General features: G+C 40.2%; 1 protein-coding gene across 6 annotated transcripts in view; it reads right to left on the bottom strand.

Annotated features, from left to right (window-relative positions):
* Positions 1 to 13,053, bottom strand: part of nrg1 (neuregulin 1) — an 85,412-nt gene that overhangs the window by 11,179 nt on the left and 61,180 nt on the right. The gene's annotated exons all lie outside the window — the stretch shown is intronic.

Genomic DNA, 13,053 nt, shown 5'->3' with positions numbered 1-13,053 from the left:
GATAGAACAACTTAGTGCTCAGAGAATATGGACACTGATTAAGAACTGTTTTTTTTTTCTCTGTTTGTTTTTGCTTATTTCAGTTCTACGGTAAAGGAAAGTGGTCCAAAATCTACAGTTGTAGGAAATGCAGGCTGTGCTGTCCTACTGGACACAGCACTCACTATGATACCAGATTTGCTAGATCCTCTACAAGGACGTTGCAGAAAGTGACACCCACATTGTGTTTGAGCCCTGTGTCCTTCATTGTTGCCAAATACACTGCTGATTATTAGAGAAATATGAGAGGACCAGGACTGTACTGACGAGGCTTTTTGGTTTATTGATGCAGCCCAAATCAATGCATGCTGCTTACCTTGAATCCCAAATATCCCTGCCTTGAATATTATATGAGCAGTATGTTCCGGAATAAGAAACTGGAAACTATTTAACAAGCAAGCACTTTTTGTAAACGACTGAATGCCTGCACTAATACAGTGCAATATTAATCACATGCTGATATACAACCAAGGTAAAAAAAAGGGAAAATGAACCTCGATTATCAAAACGCTGGAAGCACGAATAAAAATCAGAAGTCAAAAAAAGAGTGTCGCACAATATATACTAAAGCATGCTGACATCTGAGGCTGCCTAAAATGACTAAAAGACATGTCAACACATGAAAACTGAGTAACAAGAGATTAACTGAGGAAAACCCGTGTAAGAAGACAAAGCTGCACCTTTCACTTTAAAACACTTTAAACGAGCAGGTGTTACCTGTACCGCTTTGGTTAGGTCTGGACAAAGTGAGCCGCATGTCTTCTTTCCTGTCCACTGCTACCCAGTAGGGATCAATAGTCCTGATCAAAGTGTTCCTGATCGTGGCCCGCACAAGTGTGGAAACTCGACGCTCAACATTTTTAAACAAGCCCTTCCTGCTCCTGTTCTCTGCCTCCCTCCCACGTCACACGTCACACCTGGCACAGGCACGCTCACGTGGCAGCAATGCAGCTGTGCGCAAGCAGACACGTCAGTGATCTATGTCCATGTAAATGAGTTTGCACCTCGCCCAGAATAAGGACAAATATTTATGCACACGGAAATGGCGCAGGATGTCTGGCCCACTTCCTGTCACCATATTTGCACAAGTAGATGCGCCCTCTTAAACGATCGAGATTAGCGACAAGACAAAGACGTGCCATGGCCTTGAGCAGACGCTGAATCTGCCCACCGCCAGCCCCTCGATCATCAGCTGTGTGACTTCGCATAGTAATTGATCGATGAAGCACAAGTTTTACGACCGGATTAATTCCAGCAGGAACTTTGTACGAGAACATCAATACCCAACTCTAATTGGCGTTATACATCACACAAAGCCCTTGTCCATTACTTCAAATTCTTAATGTGCACGTGATCTGAAAAAAAAAAAAAAAAAAAAAAAAAAAGTCAATGGACTAAATGGTCAAAACAGATACTGCAACAACATGTCTCCTTCCTGAGAGACAATCGAGTTAGCTTAGAGATTACAATTGAGATGCCAGAGTGAAATCATAGGTCAGGGACCCTGTCAGGTAACCAGTGAGGTGGCGGACATCACCATTGAGTTAAATGCAATTCAGCCTCTATGATCCATATCCCCGTTGTTCTAGACAACCTATGCTGGTTAAATAATTGACAGTGCAACAGATCGCTTTTGTCTTACTAATCCGATTATTGTGTTTCTCCCCCATTAAACCTACAAGATCAGAAATCTGAGGCTGCCACAGATCATCAGTCAAGCACCAACAGCTTTCTTTGGCTCCAGAAGGGGAAAAAAGGACTCAAAATAGATTAGCATATGTCTAAATCTAAAAACAACACATAAAAAGAGAACAAACAATGAGATGGTTTACCAACACCCAAGAGGTAAAGGGTGGAGTGACAAGCAATGGCGTTAAAGTAAAAAAGTCTGAAACAAAGACTATTCAGTTAATGCTATGCTTTTGGCAACTTGTCTCACAACCGATAGACATTTAAACAAAGTAAAACTGCCACCATGCCAGCAGGGGATATGGGGTCTTTTCAAGGTGAGGGACAGAGCATCTAAACCATTCAGTTCATGTCTGAATGTGCTTCAATGTGGTCAAAGCAGGACTGCCCACTTTTAAGATGCCTTAGTTAAATATGAATGATGGTTCAAAAGTAGAAAAAAAAAATTTTGAAAGAAAAAAAAAAAAAGAGAGAGAAAAATTCCACATTTGTAGCTAGTTCTTTCTAAACACCCAAAAGTCATTACAGCCTATAAAAGCCAAGGAGATTAACATAATTTTGATGAAAATATTTTAGTTTTGCTTGCTGTATCCAGCAACACAAGGGTGCAGGCTGAAGTCACGCCTAAAAGCAGGCAGTCGGGTTTTGGGTTTCAGTGCAGCAGGGCTGAGCACTAGTTTTTTTTTCCCCCGAAATAAAGGCTGCTGGCTTGATCAGTTTGGTTACATTCGATTTTTTTCACTGGTGTTAAGAAACCCAAGCTGCTGAGGCTATGCAGACTGTGTTGCAATGCTGCAATACTAGCTTCCTCCTGCTCCTCCTCCTCTGCTGCATTCACTGGGGCAGCAGTTTTACCGCAGTGTTGTGTTAATGTGAACAGTCCAGTCCGACAGCGCTGAAGGGCAGAGACAGCACTGCGGTGCACTGGAGAAGCCCAAACTTCACTAACACTCCATAAGAAAAGCAGAAAATATGTGGTACACGTATAAAGCTGATTAATTCATGTTGCCTACCTTTGGGTGTCACTCACAAATAACCAATTATTCTATTCACAGTCATCCACTTTGAACACTGCGTTCAGAGTGATGAATTATAAATCGTTTTTTTTAAGAGGAGCTTCTGCTGTCTGTGATACAACACTGTTCTCCAAATTTCAGCGTAAATGAATACTCGTTACAGACCCCTGTATCTGTCTTTGAGATTCAAAACATCTAACACATCAAGATAAAACAGGCAAGAAAACAATCCATTCCACATCTTTGCACTTCAACAAGCCTACTACTGGTGCTGAACTGATCTGAGGCGGTCCCACGAAGGTGGGTCAGATGGTGGGGCTGATGGAGCAGTTTCACTACAGGCGTGCCATCACTGCCACTGCTAGAGCCAGACAGGACCATCAGATGATTAATTTCACACATTGTCAGCCAGTGCCTGCAGGAGGAGGCCACAGCATCTGTTTGTATGTGAAACCATGGTGACTCTGTGTGCACTCAATATGTAATCCAATGCAAGCGCCAGGTGGGAAAGGTGTGCTTCCCACAGCTCTTGAGCAACAGAGAAACTGGCTCCAAGCTGTAGCGTGTGTGGGCACTGTACAGAGGAAAGATGGATTTATGTTTAAAGCCTAATAAGGAAATTACTTCCTGTAAACTTTCTCTGGATGGATTTAGATCTACTGCTTCATTTGAATATGTTGTTTCTCTTCCAGTCTCACACCAACCACAATATATGTATATATGTAATATAAGTATTCCCTAGTATTAAAAAAATGATTTTAGGTAAAGCAATTAAACTTAAAAAAAAAAAAAAAAAAAAAAGGCTCAGCACTTTTCACTGGAATAAAACACTTACTATCCTTAACCACACCAAATTCAGGGCCTGGTTAGCTTTAGGAGGACTACAAGCATCATAATCTAATCTTTATGACTATGTCATGAAGTTCAAAAAGCACATTTTATTATTTTAATTATTATTTTTATAGTAGAAGACCTCAAATACATGCTTGTATGATGAGTATCCTGAGCAGGGATACTGCAGGCTATAGGTTAAAACCAGACAAGGGGCAAGGGCAGGAAGCGTCGGCTTTAATCATTCCAGTCATATATCTGCTAATTTCTTTCTCTATTGCCATGGACACACAGCAGAGAATTCAACCAGCGGCTATATCAGTATTGTGATCAACATTGTCTACATCACTAAGCCTAAGCCTACAACCAGCATGAACTACCTCTAAAATGCATTCAGTTTCAGAGTAATTAGTGTGCTGGCAACACTCCTGACCGGTGCTACAGCCTCCAGGGTCAGCTCTTTCCCGACAATCTGCTGTCATTATAGAACCAGGCTGCTCTCTCCAATTCTGCCCCCGAGATATCCACTGGCTCTCCTCCTTCCTGATTTGTAGTCATCCATCATAAGGAAGTACAACTGACCTGCCTGAGGTGTTGAGAAGTTTGTGTCCAGTTTTACAAAAGTCAGAAGGTGTACGAGGTGGGTCAGCAACAGTGTTAATTCCACATTGAGGATTTTACTGTGTAACCAGAGTAGGACGGACCTGCAATGCAGTGAACTGTATAATTACTGTACCGCCCAATGGTAATTTACACAGCAATGTAGCAGTAAGTGTTTTGTCATTTTACAAAGGCATTAAAAAAAAAAAATAGACTCCTTGAAGGTTTAAATTAAATTGGGCAAAGCTAAAAATCATTTAATATTGATTTGCTTCCTGGCAACTGATGCAAGTAGACAACTATGCACCACACCAAGAATCAAAGTAGTCCACATAGACAAAAAAAAAGGAAGATCCATTAAGGGTAAAAATCACTAATGCTCAGTACACGGTGATCCATGCTGCCACCGCACCTGTGTCTCCGTCTCGATCTCCCTACCTCTGCATGCCCGTCGAGCTTCCAATGCAGCATTTAGCCACGGCACTGCAGATAAAGTACTAGAGGAATCAATGAAGAGGCTACTTTGAGGTGCATGGGAACATGCAGTCTCCATGAGGTGAGGCTAAATATCTCTAAAAGGGGAAACCCACATAAATCGAGTACCTGCTACTCACATTCTCATGAACCAGCTTGTTCAAAATTAAAAATAGATCGCTCAATGCAAGAGCTGTGCTGCACAGGATTAGTTTCTTATGCCTATTTTCACTCGTGATAATCCCTTAGATACCTGAATATAACTTGTAGTAAGGTGATCTCCCACGTGTTAACCCAAAAATGCAAGTGTGAAATAGATTTTTAACCAAGCTAACCACTTTACCCAATACTTCACATATTTCATGCTCAAACCCTAAAGAAACCCAGAAAAGTGTGAAATTGAGGAAAGATTCATTCTGCACAAGTGAGAGTCAATGAATTTATGTTTGGGCTGAGCTGCAAAGCAGCGCCGCATTAGTTGGGGCCAGTGTTCACCAAGGAGCGGAGGTCTCCAGAACTTCCTTTACAGCACATAGTACTCACAGACGATAACAGACAGATAGACTGATGGGTATACTGGGCATATCACGTATGCAATTTAGGAAGGTGTTAAAGCAAAATTAGTTTAGGGCTGGAATGAATACAGAAGGTCGGAATCCTCTCGTGGTAATACAGCAGGGTAAAACTGGATAATACATCCTTCACTTAGGATGACACAGCACATAAATGAGTCATATGTAAACGTTAACCACACAGACTTATCAATCCCTAATACTTCAAATATTTGTCTAAAACATTAACTACACTAAATTACACTTCACCATGACATACATTCACTTATAAGTCGTCACTAAGAAACGTACACACTAAGACGGAAAAATGATATTTTAAAGGCTTACCCATAATGCGATTATTCTATACTGTTACTGTCGACAGGTAGATAAGTTCAGCTCATTTCTACAGGCTGAAATGATCACACAGTCACATAATTGTGTATTCTGAATGATAAATAACAAGGGCATACAGTATATGACTGCAGGGTTTGTTGCGTGAAGGTTTACAGTCTAAACGTCATTTACAGGATATTTTGAGCAACTCTGTAATGAGCTGTTGGGTAAGAAAATAGCAATAAATGTGCTGCAGATGAGCTGCTCTGTGTGTCTGATTGTGTGTGTGTGTGTGTGAAACAGAGATAAGTTCTGTTAGGGACTTGAGGCAAAATACCACACCAGCATTGCTGTAATAACCACCTGAACACCGGTCCCAGGAACAGAACAAGCTAATCATTGAAACCGCTGATCATTGGCATCTTTCACCTCTCTTCCATCAGAGGCTTTATTAAAGATTTAGCACTTGTCCCAGCAAAAATGCTCACACAGAAGCACTGAATAAATATTAAATTCAAAGTATAATTTCCATCACATTAATACAATTAAAATAATAAAACAATCAATAATGCAATAGCAGATCACACTGCTCTGTGTACAGTATGAATAATCACTCTTCCAGATTCAAATGTGAGCAGTATCCAACAGGCCTATAGTCCCCAAATGCCTCTACTTATTAGATTCTTATTAATTAACAATCGTCCGGCAGGATAATGCACTGTTTGAAACTGGCGAAGTTTGAGCCTACTTTCAAACGAAGCGTAGCGTTTAAAAGAATAATGGAAATCTGAATGTAATGCCCATGGACACTCCATCAGTCCATGGGCCATAAAGAGCAATATAAAGAAACACTTCACTGCCATTTAGCATTCTCTTCTAAATCAAACTCATTTGTCAAATGGAAAGATGCTTCTGCATCATTTTACAATTATTAAAAAGTTCATCAAATTATGTGCAACGTTAGAGCTGCATAAATCAGCAGCATTTATACCACAACGCTGCTGAATGCTCTATTCTGATTGGTCAGAAGATGTTCATTTTCTACAACAGTACCCAAATATACTGTTAAAGTCTTTTGGAATTGCTGATATTGTGAAGCTTTCTGAGAAGATATTGGGGGGGGGGGGGGGGGGGGTGATAACAGTAATGGCCCGTTGCATCAGATGGCACCATACCTCATTGTAATCAATCAATTAATTAACTACTTAATTATCAAGAGTAATTAAAGACACTGAAACACTAAATCCAGTTGTGAAACGAAGAACCGAGCTCTACAACCCCCATAGGATAAAGCTAGCTCATGTCCTTAGGAAACAGTCCATTAAAAAGGGCTGGAACGAGACATGAAGGAAGCAGGTACGCCACATATTATTGGGGCTTCATCATTTTTATGTCTTCACAGCAGACACTATGCATATTGAGCAGGAAAATTAAACAGGGAGTCACATCACAGCTCCTTATAGAAGACGGTATGTGAATGAATCAGACAGACAGGGAGAGTGGGTGGACTGTGCTCCACATCCTGAATTAACCTTCATTCGATGTCCTCTTTTACACAATGACACTAAACATGCTACTCGCTTGCTGCTCTGCTGCAGTGACCCATTACATGTACTGTGGTGAAACCACATGTGTCATGATGAACAGGATGTAGGACTCTAACAGGCATGACATATCAGAGAAATACAGAGGTGACCGTTATTGTGGCATGTTAATGCACCGCTGTATTCTAGCATTAGCACTGCAGGAGAAGGGGAGGTGTGGAGCACAAAAGCGCGACAGACCCCGCAAGGTGTGGCAGACAGAGAGGCATGGGGAGGGAAAGACGAGAGGTAGGGGGTGCTTAAACAAGGAGGAAACAAGGAGAAAGAGAGGTGGGTGAGGAAACAAGAAAATGCACCAAAATTGCAAATGTGCTAGACGAGAGAATGGAAAAAAAAAGACCGAAAGAAGGATCAAGACTGAAAGTGAAAGAGGGCGAGCGAGAAAGACTGCATTGAAGCAGTTTCTGTAATCTTCCACTGCAGCACTGCAATCCCTGCTAATGTTCCTCTGCAGGCTGACTGTGCCTCTGCATACTTATTCGTCCTCCTTAATGGTGAATGATGCAGCACATCCATTCTCATTGATATTTGATCATCTTTCTGAGGATGTACTTTTTTTTCTAGCTGAGAGTTTTTCAGCACTGCAGAGGCTGGATGCTCTGTGATTTGCTAGAAGGCATGACAGTAATGTGAGAAAACACTTTTCCATAGTGAGTGTGTATGTGCAAGCAAAAGACCTTGGACATATACATACACACACATATGCATACATGCATACATTGTGTGTGTGTGATATATATATATATATATATATATATATATATATATATATATATATATATATATATATATATATATATATATATATATATATATACACACACACACATATATAAGGCTTTTGCAGACATAAATGGCATAATAAAAAAGCTCCCAAACCACAATGTTTACAGTTGCTTCTTCAACTGAGAAAGGAAACAAAAGGAAGCGTTAAAAGGCGTGGACCTGTTTCAAGGTGGGTCTTAACCGTTGTGGCACATGCTGCAGTATTCAATACAACCTGTTACAAATCATTTAACGATCTAGTCTGGAGATGGCAGGCACCCACATACTCTACACAGCGTCACGCCCAATTACACGAGCACAGCGCTATTACACGTCACTCCATTCATTCCATTTACTAATTCAGACATCGGGGTTGGCTTCCTGTGAGAGTAGAACACCGAATGAATGAACGGTAGACATACTGTATAATACACCATAAGAAGCTACTATTAATAAAATGGCAGATTAGTTTGAGCGGTTATTGCAGTTGGACATTGCAGCTCAATATTAAGAGAGCACCGACACAGAGGAAGCGTGCTGATGCAGTGCAACTCGTCTCTGATGACCTTGCACTGAAACATAAGACCGATGTCCATTCAGACAATATTCTTGTGGTGCATCGGCTCCAGAGGGAACTGGTTTTCTGGAATAGTATCATATAATCAATCATATACACCAGGGTTCTGTTTAAGTAGTTGGATTCCCCTTTAAGCAAGGTTAAAAAGGACACAAATTTACAGTCTTAATTATAATTATATAGTAACATGACAACTCACAATCATTGATATTCTGAGGCTGAATTGAGCTCCAAATAGTCCTAGACATTATGTGCTTTCTGAGTGGATATTGCTGATTGTATCTCTATAACTCTCCGTTGATTATTTATAGCAAGCAGACACTGCACGTTGTTCATGCTTCAAACTCGTTCTGCCGTGGCCACGGGAGGAAAAAGGGATTCTTAATCTCAGCTAAAAACGTAAGAAGACCTCTGTGTCTAAAGCGAGGTAGATGGGAGCACAGCACATCATTAGGTAATGGACTTTATCTGACAGATAGCGTGGATGCTCGTCCATCATCAATTTAAATGTATCCTGCTTCACGGTCAAAGTGGTGGGGTTTTCATTAGCAAAGGATTCAGAGAGACGTGACCGTCTACACGCTGAGTCACTGGGGCAGAACGGAAGATCAAACACGAGGAACCATTAGTGTAATCCATTCTGAATGGCACAGATCTAACGGCATCCACTTTTGGCCTTTCCCCATAAGCGGGATGAATTCACTGAAGCTGCCCTCATCATGGGCTTCTTCACCGTCTTACCTGCCTCAGTGACATCCACACTCACTTTTTTTCATGGATCCCAATCAAAAGGACTGAAAGATTGGCTCCATCGCCAGAGTATACACAGAGTTTGATTAAAGATATAGAAACTACTCCACGATTCAACATCAAACCCATTTTAAATACATGTGGTGCATGTTTCGGTTGGGGTGAAGGATGGGGTGGCCAGATGAGATGAGCAGCCATTTCAATCCAAAAAGGTAGGTCTTGAAGGGCAATAAAAGCAGCTTAAGCACATACCGTAGAACAGAGAGCGAGAAAGCATATGAGAAAGAGAGAGAGAGAGAGAGAGAGAGAGGGGGGCGGGCACAAGCAAAAGGAGAGAGAGCATGATGTGTCATAAAATTTGACTTCTGGTCCTTTTGTACCAACATCCATAAAAATAAAGCTTAAAATAACTTTTGACACAGACTCATATTTTTCTATTTCTTTCGTATTATTGCCACTCGGATATTTCACTAACCTTTCAATTGGTTGCTACTCTGCACTTACTCCCCTACTCTGCACATGGTGCATTTCCTTTAATAATTAATTCCAGTCTTCACCAATTGCATGACTGATACAAGAAATCCAGCATAATTGGACCAAGTCTGGCAAATTAGGGAATGAAAATTAGTTGAACAGCATGCCAGATTACTTTACTTCACAAAGTAGACACCATTTCATCCACAAACTACAAAAAGAATTCAGACCATAAATAGCTGTGAAATTTGCTTACTCTACTAAATGTGAACACGGTGGCTGTTAATGACCAATACTCATTTGTTAAGTGTGAGACATGACCTCTATATGAACCTTATTATCCCAGAACAAGATTTGACAAAAGGGAAAACAAGGAGGTGGGCCCTAAATATATCTTTTATATCATGAGGAACACTCAAAGTAACAGTCATTTGACTAAAAAGAAAGAAAGTAACAAGCATGTAAGATACAAAATAATCATTGACGAGAGTAGATGGTGAGACAGACTTTAGCAATCAATAATGCTTTTCGCACAGCAGCCATGTATACATTATTAAATAAGAGTACAGACCCTTACCGTTAAATAACTATCTATGCTGTGAGATAGGAACCTACATGATTGCCATTATGGGCTGTGAAAGTACTTTCAATTCTGCAATAAATATTTAAAATGTGGTTTTTCCATCATCCATTTCCAGAAAGGAGAGGATAAGCTCAAATTATATTATACTAATAAATAATAAAATGATTTTCGATGACACTATATTATATAGTTCCTGAAACTGTATGTCTAAAAGACATAAGTATACACACACAAACATTATCTCTCTCTCTCTCACACATATACATATATATATATATATACACACACACACACACACACACATACATACATACATACATACATACACACACACACACATTCAATAGGGAACTATCTATGGGCAAGACTTGAACAATTCAATGAAATTAAAAGTCATTTAGCTGGTTTCCCCTGACTTTTTCCCTTTTATGCTTCACTAGAGCTTGAAATTTATAAGTAAAAATCCTTACATCTCTCTAGGCATTACATCCTGACAATATAAGACCACTGACAGAAAATTACTAACCAAGACATCCACTTCAACTGCAAATTATGGCCTCACACTGTAATTACGCTTCCCCGTGACGCACAGGACAAGACAACTGTTGTGTTCACGCTTTGTGTGCTGGGGAAGCCAGATGTAATTCCCTTGCAAAATAATGCCATGGAGTAGAGGGGGAAAAAAATGTAGCATAAAATTGTTTCCCTGTCACAATGAAATGAGTATGATATGGCCTGGTGGTAGGATGAGGACTTCAGTCAGCTCTGTACGAGATATATATTTTGAGATAAGTGTTTTGACAAGTGTTGCCTGAAGACAGTTAAAGTACAGGTGCAGCGTTGCCTGAAAAAAACAAAAAAACTGACTTATTAGGTTAAACTGGGCTTGATTCTAATCTAAAGGTAATATTACTTCAGGTTTAAAACAGACCAAATACAAGACCAAATGCCGCTTAGACGTATTAAAATGGCCGTGTTTAGATCAATATTGGTTGTTAAGAATAGAAATAGGTTAATATGCATAGTAAGTTTGGATATGTTATGGATAAGAGTATGTTAATACTAGTTCACAAATATGTACATGTATGCGGTGCTCATCTATTTATGTGTCAGACCTACACAAACATACAGCGAGGTTATTGATGTATATTGATGTATTTGCTTTTGCATGTTTCCGTTCAAGTCTTTCATCCTGGCCGATTAGTCAGTGGGTGTCCAGCAGGGTCACAATCACTATCGCTTTCATTGGACTTCCTGTTGGAGCAGCCGACCTGCTCTCTGCGTTTATTGATTTAGACTGAGATTACCAACAAAAACGCATTTCCATTTCAGTCCTGGACAATTGATCATGCTGCTCAAAAAGGGAAGGGCTTTTAGACTTCCACCGGCCTTGATCTATGTAATACATATCGTGTACGGCTGAATAGACAGAAATACCGATAAATATGTCTAAGTGAATGCGGTTTTGAATTTACTACAGTAAATTCAGTCCTACAGTAGAAACATATGTTACTAGGGTTACTTACATACTTTTCCTTGCCATTGTCGTTATAGTGGTAGGATGTACAAATTTGGTAAACCTAAGAGACTTCATATCTCTCATCCATAACTTCTCACAGGAAGCCCAGTCTGGAATGAATAATACTTCTATTTTATTTCAAAAGCCTGCCCTAAGGTAATTTTGCTGTGCAGGTAGTCATCACTGCCTTATGCCTCAACTCCCTCTCCCTCAGTTTCTATCTACAGTATGCCAGGACAGTGGGTCAGCCCAACCTCTAAACCACGCTACACTGCTAAATGCAGCACATATAGATTGGGGGGGGACAGTGCTGGATGGAGGTAGGAAGGTGAGAATCTGGCTGCCCCCCAACAGTTATAATTCTTATAGCTTTCAAAGTCATGGTGGAGAGTAGTTAGGCAGGAAGATAGCATTACTGGGATAGTCTTTCTGAGCGATGGATGGGAATCGATTAGATCCTCTGCAGACTGACCTTGAAATGGACCAGAGCACCCAAAGGAGGAAGTCTCCTCACACCACAGCATCTGAATGAGAGGAAACGGCATTGCCTATGCCTGTTAAAGAGCTGCAGTCAAGCCGGACGCTTTTCAATTTCACTTATTAGATATTAGTAGTATGTTTTATAGCTGCTGTTATGGAATTAAGTAATTGATGTGGTAGAACAGCAGGTAATCTTGTTTCGTATAAAGAGTAGTAACTGTCAGTTGTAGATACAAAGAGGAGTGCATATTACACTCAATCCTAGGTAAAGTTTGCCATTCTTTTGAGGCTTTGTCATAACTGCTTGTGACATACCTGACAAGACACAACATGCCTACTCTCAGGTAGAGTATGCAAGCAACAGGCATTTCCTCTCAGTGCGGTTTCACCGATATCAAACTGGTTTAGTAAAAGCAAATAAAACCAAATTATTCAAATCACCTGAGAGCTGGTTTTAGAAGACAAGAGGAAATGCCTCAGGCATTTTCAATCAGTGAGCTGTAAAAAAATACTGTCCATGCCAATATTGACATTCATGGAAATATGCAGCAGTGTTATTTAAAGGAGAAGGTGGAATTTTCACATGAAACTAAGCAATTGTGATGTTTCAGTAAAAGCCCATTAAAGCTCATTATTTCATATTAAATGTAACTAACAAGGCAGAAAAGCACTAGAAAACACTGATTATGCACAGGAACAAGTTCCATCCTATTCATAACAGATTGAGATGAAAAAGTCTTTCATTCTATGAGTCATCAATGATGC

This window comes from Ictalurus punctatus, chromosome 16 (assembly GCF_001660625.3).
Source record: "Ictalurus punctatus breed USDA103 chromosome 16, Coco_2.0, whole genome shotgun sequence".
NCBI classification, from domain to species: domain Eukaryota; kingdom Metazoa; phylum Chordata; class Actinopteri; order Siluriformes; family Ictaluridae; genus Ictalurus; species Ictalurus punctatus.
This window is presented reverse-complemented; position numbering and strand designations above follow the sequence as displayed.